A 12,401-nucleotide genomic window follows, 5' to 3' on the forward strand; every position below is an offset into this window, starting at 1 on the left:
CTTTTCAGACTACTGGCTTGTTACACCGTGGGTGATATTTTCAGACTACTGGCTTGTTACACAGCGGGTGATCTTTTCAGACTACTGGCTCGTTACACCGTGGGTGATCTTTTCAGGCTACTGGCTTGTTACTCACGGGTGATATTTTCAGACTACTGGCTTGTTACACCGTGGGTGATATTTTCAGACTACTGGCTTGTTACACCGCGGGTGATCTTTTCAGACGACTGACTTGTTACACAGCAGGTGATCTTTTCAGACTACTGACTTGTTACACCGCGGGCGATCTTTCCAGACTACTGACTCGTTACACCGCAGGTGATCTTTTCAGTCTAGTGTCTTGTTACACTGTGGGTGATTTTTTCAGACTATTGGCTTGTTACACCATGGGTGATATTTCCAGACTACTCGCTTGTTAACCAGCGGGTGATCTTTTCAGTCTAGTGTCTTGTTACACTGTGGGTGATTTTTTCAGACTATTGGCTTGTTACACCATGGGTGATATTTCCAGACTACTCGCTTGTTAACCAGCGGGTGATCTTTCAGACTACTGGTTTGTTACACAGCCGGGTGATCTTTTCAGACTACTGCCTTGTTACACCGTGGGTGATATTTTCAGGCTACTGGCTTGTTACACACCGGGTGATCTTTTCAGACTACTGGATTGTTACACCGCGGGTGATCTTTTCAGACTACTGGCTTGTTACACCGCGGGTGATCTTTTTCTGCTGTCCAAATTCAAGTTCAGGTTGAAGATTCATGATGCTTTCTATGTTCTTCTCTGAATACTTGTTTAGTCTCAACAGGATATACAAAGTAAAATCAATTGAGTGCATAGTGCTGATTATAATGGAATGCTTTGAATTTATTAGGAAGGCAGGTAGCTTAGTGGTTAAGAGCGTTTAGCCGGTAACCGAAAGGATACTAGTTCGAATCCAGAGCTGACTAGCTGAATAATCGGTCAAAGTGCCCTTGAGCAAGGCACTTAACCCTAATTGCTTCTGTAAGTCACTCTTGATAAGAGTGTCTGCTAAATGATTAAAATGTACAAATGTATTTCATAGTTTGTAAGTAATATATTCCTAAAAGTAAGAATGTTGAGGGTTAATATTGGAAGCTCTGCACACGGACAGGACAATGTAAGGCTTTGTAGATCAATAGTTGAATTATTTAAAAATATGTATTTTATAATATAACTATTATCTTTCATAAAAGCATTTAATCCACTTTTCAGACTACTGACTTGTTACACCGCGGACCGATCTTTTCAGACTACTGACTTGTTACACCGTGGGTGATCTTTTTCAGACTACTGGCTTGTTACACCGCAGGTGATATTTTCAGACTACTGACTTGTTACACCGCGGACGATCTTTCCAGACTACTGGCTTGTTACACAGTGGGTGATCTTTTCAGACCACTGGCTTGTTACACCGCGGGTGATCTTTTCAGACTACTGACTTGTTACACCACAGGTGATCTTTTCAGTCTAGTGTCTTGTTACACCGTGGTGATATTTTCAGACTACTTGCTTGTTACACAGCGGGTGATCTTTTCAGTCTAATGTCTAGTTACACCGTGGGTGATTTTGTCAGACTACGGACTTTTTACACCGCAGGTGATCTTTTGAGTCTAATGTCTTGTTACACAATGGGTGATATTTTCAGACTACTGGCTTGTTACTCTGCGGGTGATCTTTTCAGACTACTGGCTTGTTACACAGTGGGTGATATTTTCAGACTACTGGCTTGTTGCACCATGGGTGATCTTTTCAGACTACTGGCTTGTTACACAGCGGGTGATCTTTTCAGACTACTGGCTTGTTACACTGCGGGTGATCTTTTCAGAATACTGGCTTGTTACACAGCGGGTTATATTTTCAGACTACTGGCTTGTTACACCATGGGTGATATTTTTAGACTACTGGCTTGTTACACTGCGGGTGATCTTTTCAGACTACTGGCTTGTTACACAGCGGGTGATATTTTCAGACTACTGACTTGTTACACCGTGGGTGATCTTTTCAGTCTACTGGCTTGTTACACCGCAGGTGATATTTCCAGACTACTGGCTTGTTACACCGTGGGTGATATTTTCAGACTACTGGCTTGTTACACAGCGGGTGATCTTTTCAGACTACTGGCTCGTTACACCGTGGGTGATCTTTTCAGGCTACTGGCTTGTTACTCACTGGTGATATTTTCAGACTACTGGCTTGTTACACCGTGGGTGATATTTTCAGACTACTGGCTTGTTACACCGTGGGTGATATTTTCAGACGACTGACTTGTTACACAGCGGGTGATCTTTTCAGACTACTGACTTGTTACACCGCGGGCGATCTTTCCAGACTACTGACTTGTTACACCGCAGGTTATCTTTTCAGTCTAGTGTCTTGTTACACCGTGGGTGATTTTTTCAGACTATTGGCTTGTTACACCATGGGTGATATTTTCAGACTACTTTCTTGTTACACAGCGGGTGATCTTTTCAGACTACTGGTTTGTTACACAGCGGGTGATCTTTTCAGACTACTGCCTTGTTACACCGTGGGTGATATTTTCAGGCTACTGGCTTGTTACACACCGTGTGATCTTTTCAGACTACTGGCTTGTTACAAAGCGGGTGATATTTTCAGACTACTGGCTTGTTACACCGCTGGGTGATATTTTCATGCTACTGGCTTGTTACACACCGGGTGATATTTTCAGACTACTGGCTTGTTACACAGCGGGTGATCTTTTCAGTCTAATGTCTTGTTACACCGTGGGTGATCTTTTCAGACGACTGGTTTGTTACACAGCGGGTGATCTTTTCAGACTACTGCCTTGTTACACCGTGGGTGATATATTCAGGCTACTGGCTTGTTACACACGGGTGATATTTTCAGACTACTGGCTTGTTACACCATGGGTGATATTTTCAGACTACTGGCTCGTTACACCGTGGGTGATCTTTTCAGACTACTGGTTTGTTACACAGCGGGTTATATTTTCAGACTATTGGCTTGTTACACCATGGGTGATCTTTTCAGACTACTGGCTTGTTACACAGCGGGTGATCTTTTCAGACTACTGACTTGTTACACCGTGGGTGATCTTTTCAGTCTACTGACTTGTTACACAGCGGGTGATCTTTTCAGACTACTGGCTCGTTACACCGTGGGTGATCTTTTCAGGCTACTGGCTTGTTACTCACGGGTGATATTTTCAGACTACTGGCTTGTTACACCGTGGGTGATATTTTCAGACTACTGGCTTGTTACACCGCGGGTGATCTTTTCAGACGACTGACTTGTTACACAGCGGGTGATCTTTTCAGACTACTGACTTGTTACACCGCTGGGCGATCTTTCCAGACTACTGACTCGTTACACCGCAGGTGATCTTTTCAGTCTAGTGTCTTGTTACACTGTGGGTGATTTTTTCAGACTATTGGCTTGTTACACCATGGGTGATATTTCCAGACTACTCGCTTGTTAACCAGCGGGTGATCTTTTCAGACTACTGGTTTGTTACACAGCGGGTGATCTTTTCAGACTACTGCCTTGTTACACCGTGGGTGATATTTTCAGGCTACTGGCTTGTTACACACCGGGTGATCTTTTCAGACTACTGGATTGTTACACCGCGGGTGATCTTTTCAGACTACTGGCTTGTTACACCGCGGGTGATCTTTTTCTGCTGTCCAAATTCAAGTTCAGGTTGAAGATTCATGATGCTTTTTATGTTCTTCTCTGAATACTTGTTTAGTCTCAACAGGATATACAAAGTAAAATCAATTGAGTGCATAGTGCTGATTATAATGGAATGCTTTGAATTTATTAGGAAGGCAGGTAGCTTAGTGGTTAAGAGCGTTTAGCCGGTAACCGAAAGGATACTAGTTCGAATCCAGAGCTGACTAGCTGAATAATCGGTCAAAGTGCCCTTGAGCAAGGCACTTAACCCTAATTGCTCCTGTAAGTCACTCTTGATAAGAGTGTCTGCTAAATGATTAAAATGTACAAATGTATTTCATAGTTTGTAAGTAATATATTCCTAAAAGTAAGAATGTTGAGGGTTAATATTGGAAGCTCTGCACACGGACAGGACAATGTAAGGCTTTGTAGATCAATAGTTGAATTATTTAAAAATATGTATTTTATAATATAACTATTATCTTTCATAAAAGCATTTAATCCACTTTTCAGACTACTGACTTGTTACACCGCGGACGATCTTTTCAGACTACTGACTTGTTACACCGTGGGTGATCTTTTCAGACTACTGGCTTGTTACACCGCAGGTGATATTTTCAGACTACTGACTTGTTACACCGCGGACGATCTTTCCAGACTACTGGCTTGTTACACAGTGGGTGATCTTTTCAGACCACTGGCTTGTTACACCGCGGGTGATCTTTTCAGACTACTGACTTGTTACACCACAGGTGATCTTTTCAGTCTAGTGTCTTGTTACACCGTGGGTGATATTTTCAGACTACTTGCTTGTTACACAGCGGGTGATCTTTTCAGTCTAATGTCTAGTTACACCGTGGGTGATTTTGTCAGACTACGGACTTTTTACACCGCAGGTGATCTTTTGAGTCTAATGTCTTGTTACACAATGGGTGATATTTTCAGACTACTGGCTTGTTACTCTGCGGGTGATCTTTTCAGACTACTGGCTTGTTACACAGTGGGTGATATTTTCAGACTACTGGCTTGTTGCACCATGGGTGATCTTTTCAGACTACTGGCTTGTTACACAGCGGGTGATCTTTTCAGACTACTGGCTTGTTACACTGCGGGTGATCTTTTCAGAATACTGGCTTGTTACACAGCGGGTTATATTTTCAGACTACTGGCTTGTTACACCATGGGTGATATTTTTAGACTACTGGCTTGTTACACTGCGGGTGATCTTTTCAGACTACTGGCTTGTTACACAGCGGGTGATATTTTCAGACTACTGACTTGTTACACCGTGGGTGATCTTTTCAGTCTACTGGCTTGTTACACCGCAGGTGATATTTCCAGACTACTGGCTTGTTACACCGTGGTGATATTTTCAGACTACTGGCTTGTTACACAGCGGGTGATCTTTTCAGACTACTGGCTCGTTACACCGTGGGTGATCTTTTCAGGCTACTGGCTTGTTACTCACTGGTGATATTTTCAGACTACTGGCTTGTTACACCGTGGGTGATATTTTCAGACTACTGGCTTGTTACACCGCGGGTGATCTTTTCAGACGACTGACTTGTTACACAGCGGGTGATCTTTTCAGACTACTGACTTGTTACACCGCGGGCGATCTTTCCAGACTACTGACTTGTTACACCGCAGGTTATCTTTTCAGTCTAGTGTCTTGTTACACCGTGGGTGATTTTTTCAGACTATTGGCTTGTTACACCATGGGTGATATTTTCAGACTACTTTCTTGTTACACAGCGGGTGATCTTTTCAGACTACTGGTTTGTTACACAGCGGGTGATCTTTTCAGACTACTGCCTTGTTACACCGTGGGTGATATTTTCAGGCTACTGGCTTGTTACACACCGTGTGATCTTTTCAGACTACTGGCTTGTTACAAAGCGGGTGATATTTTCAGACTACTGCCTTGTTACACCGCGGGTGATATTTTCATGCTACTGGCTTGTTACACACCGGGTGATATTTTCAGACTACTGGCTTGTTACACAGCGGGTGATCTTTTCAGTCTAATGTCTTGTTACACCGTGGGTGATCTTTTCAGACGACTGGTTTGTTACACAGCGGGTGATCTTTTCAGACTACTGCCTTGTTACACCGTGGGTGATATATTCAGGCTACTGGCTTGTTACACACCGGGTGATATTTTCAGACTACTGGCTTGTTACACCATGGGTGATATTTTCAGACTACTGGCTCGTTACACCGTGGGTGATCTTTTCAGACTACTGGTTTGTTACACAGCGGGTTATATTTTCAGACTATTGGCTTGTTACACCATGGGTGATCTTTTTCAGACTACTGGCTTGTTACACAGCGGGTGATCTTTTCAGACTACTGACTTGTTACACCATAGGTTATCTTTTCGGTCTAATGTCTTGTTACACCGTGGGTGATTTTTTCAGACTACTGACTTGGTACACCGCAGGTGATCTTTTGAGTCTAATGTCTTGTTATACCGTGGGTGATTTTTTCAGACTACTGACTTGTTACACCGCAGGTGATCTTTTCAGTCTAATGTCTTGTTACACCGTGGGTGATTTTTTCAGACTACTGGCTTGTTACAGCATGGGTGATATCTTCAGACTACTGGCTTGTTACACTGCGGGTGATCTTTTCAGACTACTAGCTTGTTACAAAGCGGGTGATATTTTCAGACTACTGCCTTGTTACACCGCGGGTGATATTTTTATGCTACTGGCTTGTTACACACCGGGTGATCTTTTCAGACTACTGACTTGTACACCGTGGGTGATCTATTCAGTCTACTGGCTTGTTACACCGCAGGTGATATTTTCAGACTACTGGCTTGTTACACCGTGGGTGATATTTCCAGACTACTGGCTTGTTACACAGCGGGTGATCTTTTCAGACTACTGGCTCGTTACACCGTGGGTGATCTTTTCAGGCTACTGGCTTGTTACTCACGGGTGATATTTTCAGACTACTGGCTTGTTACACCGTGGGTGATATTTTCAGACTACTGGCTTGTTACACCGCGGGTGATCTTTTCAGACGACTGACTTGTTACACAGCGGGTGATCTTTTCAGACTACTGACTTGTTACACCGCGGGCGATCTTTCCAGACTACTGACTCGTTACACCGCAGGTGATCTTTTCAGTCTAGTGTCTTGTTACACTGTGGGTGATTTTTTTCAGACTATTGGCTTGTTACACCATGGGTGATATTTCCAGACTACTCGCTTGTTAACCAGCGGGTGATCTTTTCAGACTACTGGTTTGTTACACAGCGGGTGATCTTTTCAGACTACTGCCTTGTTACACCGTGGGTGATATTTTCAGGCTACTGGCTTGTTACACACCGGGTGATCTTTTCAGACTACTGGATTGTTACACCGCGGGTGATCTTTTCAGACTACTGGCTTGTTACACCGCGGGTGATCTTTTTCTGCTGTCCAAATTCAAGTTCAGGTTGAAGATTCATGATGCTTTTTATGTTCTTCTCTGAATACTTGTTTAGTCTCAACAGGATATACAAAGTAAAATCAATTGAGTGCATAGTGCTGATTATAATGGAATGCTTTGAATTCATTAGGAAGGCAGGTAGCTTAGTGGTTAAGAGTGTTTAGCCGGTAACCGAAAGGATACTAGTTCGAATCCAGAGCTGACTAGCTGAATAATCGGTCAAAGTGCCCTTGAGCAAGGCACTTAACCCTAATTGCTCCTGTAAGTCACTCTTGATAAGAGTGTCTGCTAAATGATTAAAATGTACAAATGTATTTCATAGTTTGTAAGTAATATATTCCTAAAAGTAAGAATGTTGAGGGTTAATATTGGAAGCTCTGCACACGGACAGGACAATGTAAGGCTTTGTAGATCAATAGTTGAATTATTTAAAAATATGTATTTTATAATATAACTATTATCTTTCATAAAAGCATTTAATCCACTTTTCAGACTACTGACTTGTTACACCGCGGACGATCTTTTCAGACTACTGACTTGTTACACCGTGGGTGATCTTTTCAGACTACTGGCTTGTTACACCGCAGGTGATATTTTCAGACTACTGGCTTGTTACACCGTGGGTGATATTCTCAGACTACTGACTTGTTACACCGCGGACGATCTTTCCAGACTACTGGCTTGTTACACAGTGGGTGATCTTTTCAGACCACTGGCTTGTTACACCGCGGGTGATCTTTTCAGACTACTGACTTGTTACACCACAGGTGATCTTTTCAGTCTAGTGTCTTGTTACACCGTGGGTGATTTTTTCAGACTACTGACTTGTTACACCACGGGTGATCTTTTCAGACGACTGACTTGTTACACCGCGGGCAATCTTATCAGACTACTGACTTGTTACACCTCTTTGAGGTCTAGAAGTTCCAAATTGTTATTCAATTTTTTCTGTCCTTATTCATAATATACTTTAATCAAGCTTTATAAGCTAACCAACTAAGCCTTATACTCTCTCTCAACTTCTCTATTGTTAGAAAGTTTTTTTCATTTTATTTGAATGATATAAAGACAACAAGTCCATATTAAAGCTGTTATAAAATGTCCAGTTATATCAGTCATTAAGGTTGGCCGTAATTGATGTGGGAGAGGGATAGCCAGACAGGGACAGACAGTGAGGTCTCTGGACAAAGAGTTACCGAAGTAACGGTTTATATGGAAATATACCGTAAAATAGATGGAAAATTAATCAAATAATAATTTAGTAATATGTTGTTAGTGCTTATCTTATGAATATAGTGTACCTATGATATTCCTTCCTTTGTTGTTGTTTAGTTTTATTTAGAGGGCGGGACTGAAATTGAAATGAACAAGGCGCGGCCAAGAATCCCCTTCACACGTGCAGACAAAGAGCGCCAACACAACACAAATATGCACTTTTAAACTTTTTCAAACGCAACGACGACCTCCACGAACATAGGAAATGCAAAAGGTAAGTGGGTTTAAAGTGAATGTTATGCTATGTGTTGTCTTTGATTTGATTTTTGTAGATTTAATTCCAATAAAAAGTTGCTGATAGTTGGTGCTTCAGCTCGCAAAGTTGAGAGCACAAAGCGGAGAGGAGTGTTCCTTTGTCTGATGCAGCGCGGAGGCTGAAGAGGGATGCTTTTAAATGTACCTTATAATCTTCCTAAATAACTCGTATATTATTAACATATAAAAGAAAAACGAATCGAAGTTTGTAGTTGTTTCGTGGTGTTTTACCTCAAGGGATGGTTTGAAGGAGACAAAGCTGTCAAAAAGTTGGATGGTGAGGGAAGTTGGCAGAGAATTACGCGTGACGACGAAACTTTCTTTTATTAATAAATGTTTGGATAAAATACACTTTTGAATACAAATTCGTAGGCCTATTCATATGAATAATTACATTGTGAAGTTGAGAGTGATATGAACACTTTTTGTGAAGAGTTACGAACAATACAATCAGGTGCATATATGCTTCTTCAACCTAATAGCTGAAATAAGACTAAATGGAACATTTTACAGTCTTCTATTATGATTCCAGAACGCGACAACGTATAAAGGCGGACTAAGTCCTAGTAGTTTTGGGAGTGAGCTTTGAGCAACAGGTATATGGCACAGCACAGTGAGTTGGTGTAGACTCTTTGTTACGTCCCCTTTGTTCTGTTCCATACGTCCAAAAGGAGCGAATACAAGAATGCAAAAAGAAAGAAGAAAATAAAAAAACATAGGCCTATTTGACTTTATAAAAGCGATAAACTATTGGAAATAATTGACTGCGGTGGTTTAAATACCTTTTACAAGTGGTTATGAAGGGGGAAAATACACATTTATGGATGCAAATTTATACGAACGTCTCTCTTTTTTGAGCATCCATAGAATAGAGCAAATCTGTAGAATTTTTATCATATTGGGTTCTTCAAAAAATGCTTTAATCTTCTAGTCTAAATTAATGTTTTACACCTCAAGTTGCAAAACGAATATTCTAACAACCTTTTTGTGAAACCATGCAAACTTTTGTTCTAATTTGATGGGCAACATCTTTAACATGTAGCATGTGTTCGTTCATCTACACTCATTATAAAACACCGAATAACGTTTTAAAATAAATGTGTATTGAACTTGTTGAGGATTATCTAAATAAATACGATAGTATAGTTTGCATGCGCCAAAATGTATTTTAGTTAGCCTATTGCATTCGCTTCATCGACCACTTTGCTGGACTGTAAAATAAACAAACAAAAAGACGTCTGCCAGTGTTTATCACAAACTTTTCTATCGCCTCAAACTCTCTTCTCTGCCCAAACTGTGAGTAATACAGAGGGCCTCAATACATTAGATTTTCCTCTGCTATCCTCAGGTGGGTTGAAACCTGTTTTATTTGAAATAAATTGGAAAAGTTCCTTGGAGCCGTACCTTCACAACAGGATTTTAGCTGCAGGTCCTTTGAATAACCATCTACACTGTGGTGGATTTACCCGCGACCTTTACCGGACTACTTGTGGAATTCTGAAACTCATGGAATCGGAATTGGATTATATCTGCCGCCGCACATCACAGCAATGGCCCTCTAAATTGGATAGGCGTCTCATCGGACCCTCAAGGACAACATGGGTAGGTTACCCCGCTTCCACAGCGATTTCATCAGGGAAGACTTGTGGAGTGACACTTGTTTCCCAACTTGGTGCACCACATTTATCCTAAAACTAAGTCAGAGTTGAATTTCATATTTCAGAGTTGATGTGCATATTTCAGAGTTGCAGTGCATATTTCAGAGTTGCAGTGCATATTTCAGAGTTGCAGGGCGTATTTCAGAATTGCAGTGCGTAAATTGATGTAGTTGGTTTAGGCCTGGTGGTGTTTAGAATGTTATTACATGGATTTTATTAAATGTTGTGTATATTTATTTTCTATTCAAATTGCATAGTTAAGTTGATAAAGTTAGAATTTGTTTTCAAACCAGTGTGTTGTCTGTATTTATAAGGACACGTGAAGGCCAGTTACAGTTTTTCTCCATTGGTTTGGCTCATTTCTTGAAACAGAAATTACATTCTCAAAACTCTAAGATCATTTGGCAAAACAGTCTTACAGTTCAGCACAACACTATAGCTCACTTGCAAAAGCTCATATCTCTCCTAAAACTGTTCACTCATGCTTCAAAACTAAATTCCTTTCCCATATAAGGAGTCAGTGCCACGAAAATGGCAAAGATCCTTCTCAATTGCTTTGGCTCATTTCTTGAAACAGACCGGACGTTCTCAACACTCTTGGTGCTTTAGCCAAAATAACGTGGATGGTTCGGCACAACACCATGGTTCACCTGCAAAAGCTCATACCTCTCCCAAAACAGTTCACGCATGTGTCAAAACTAAATTTCCTTCTCATTTAAACAGTCAGTGCCCCCAAAATGCTTCGTCCCTTTGGCATTGTGTAAGCACTGCAAGTCAAAATGTTTAGATGTTTTGTCACTATGGCAGAGGACCATTGAAATATCCCTCATGTCCACCTTTCAGTCTTAGCCCAGTCCTTCATTGACAATGGTTACTGTACTGTTTTTTGTCTAGCTAACAGAATACAATTGTGTATAAAACTGAAAAAATAAATAGGATTTTAGGGTAAGAGTAGCCTCCAAGGTTTGACATCACACATTGCACTCATACTGCCAAGGAAATTGTAACCATTATCATTCACACACATAAAGTAACTTCCATACATCAGAGTAAAAAGAAAATGTATACAGCATAATATACTGTAATATAAACACACAAACAAAAAACAATGAAAATTATATGCAGCCTACAGTGCTGTAAATAAAGCTGGAGTTTCACAACTAACAGTTCTTCACTGGTCGCTGTCCTCACCCTCCTGGCCATCCACACGCTGCTGTCTGTCTGGCCACAGATTCTCGTCCACATCACAGCGTATATTCTCCCTTGCGATGCAACGAGGGAAGAAACGGCGTGCATGTCGCAACCATCCCCTACACTGATCTCCTGTAATATCCTCACACGCAGCGTCCATTGCATGGAGCAGGGACCTCTGATCTTGAGCCCGATGCTCATACACTCTCCACCTCCAAGCGGAGAAATACTCCTCAATAGGATTGAGGAAAGGAGAGTAAGGTGGTAGGAACACCATGACCATCCTTGGATGAGTAGTGAACCAGGCCCTGATGAGCGGGCCACGGTGGGAAATTCACATTGTCCCATACAATGACATATTGTGGTAGGTGAGGCCCTACGAGACCGCTCTCATTTTCAGGGATCAAATCAACATGAAGGCGGTCCAAGAAGATGAGGAGCTTCTGTGTATTGTATGGGCCAAGACTGGGGATGTGAGTGGCCACACCATTCTCCGATATGGCAGCACACATAGTTATATTGCCCCCTCGCTGGCCTGGGACATCCACCATGGCCCGGTGGCCAACAATATTACGGCCACGTCTTCGGCCCTTGGCCAGGTTGAAGCCAGCTTCATCCACAAACACGAGGATGTGATGGGTCTCGTTTCCTTCCAATGCCATTATTCTCTACAATAGCGTAAAAAAGAAAACATCAAATCAGTCATACAGAAGAGTCATACACTACAGTTACAGACAATTACATAGGAATGTTCTATGTTCTCCACAAGTTCAATATACTACTGGCCACTACTCCAGTGGTTCCAAACCTGGGGTACATGTACCCCTATGCAGAGGTACTACAGGGGGTATTTGACAGAAAGGGGAGGGGGGGAAATCATCAATGACTAGACTTACTGAAATGT

General features: G+C 41.7%; 1 long non-coding RNA gene across 3 annotated transcripts in view; it reads left to right on the forward strand.

The window, feature by feature from the left end:
- The first annotated feature begins 8,309 nt into the window (after positions 1-8,309).
- The window catches only part of LOC121586255, a 226,627-nt gene continuing 222,535 nt past the window's right edge, over positions 8,310-12,401 (forward strand). The window contains exons 1-2 of one of the 3 annotated variants that reach the window (XR_006003919.1): positions 8,310-8,607; positions 9,997-10,250. This is a non-coding gene — a long non-coding RNA (uncharacterized LOC121586255). The remainder of the gene's footprint in view (positions 8,608-9,996; positions 10,251-12,401) is intronic. The other 2 variants (XR_006003918.1, XR_006003920.2) reach the window with 2 other exon arrangements.

Source organism: Coregonus clupeaformis, chromosome 17, assembly GCF_020615455.1.
Source record: "Coregonus clupeaformis isolate EN_2021a chromosome 17, ASM2061545v1, whole genome shotgun sequence".
NCBI classification, from domain to species: Eukaryota; Metazoa; Chordata; class Actinopteri; order Salmoniformes; family Salmonidae; genus Coregonus; species Coregonus clupeaformis.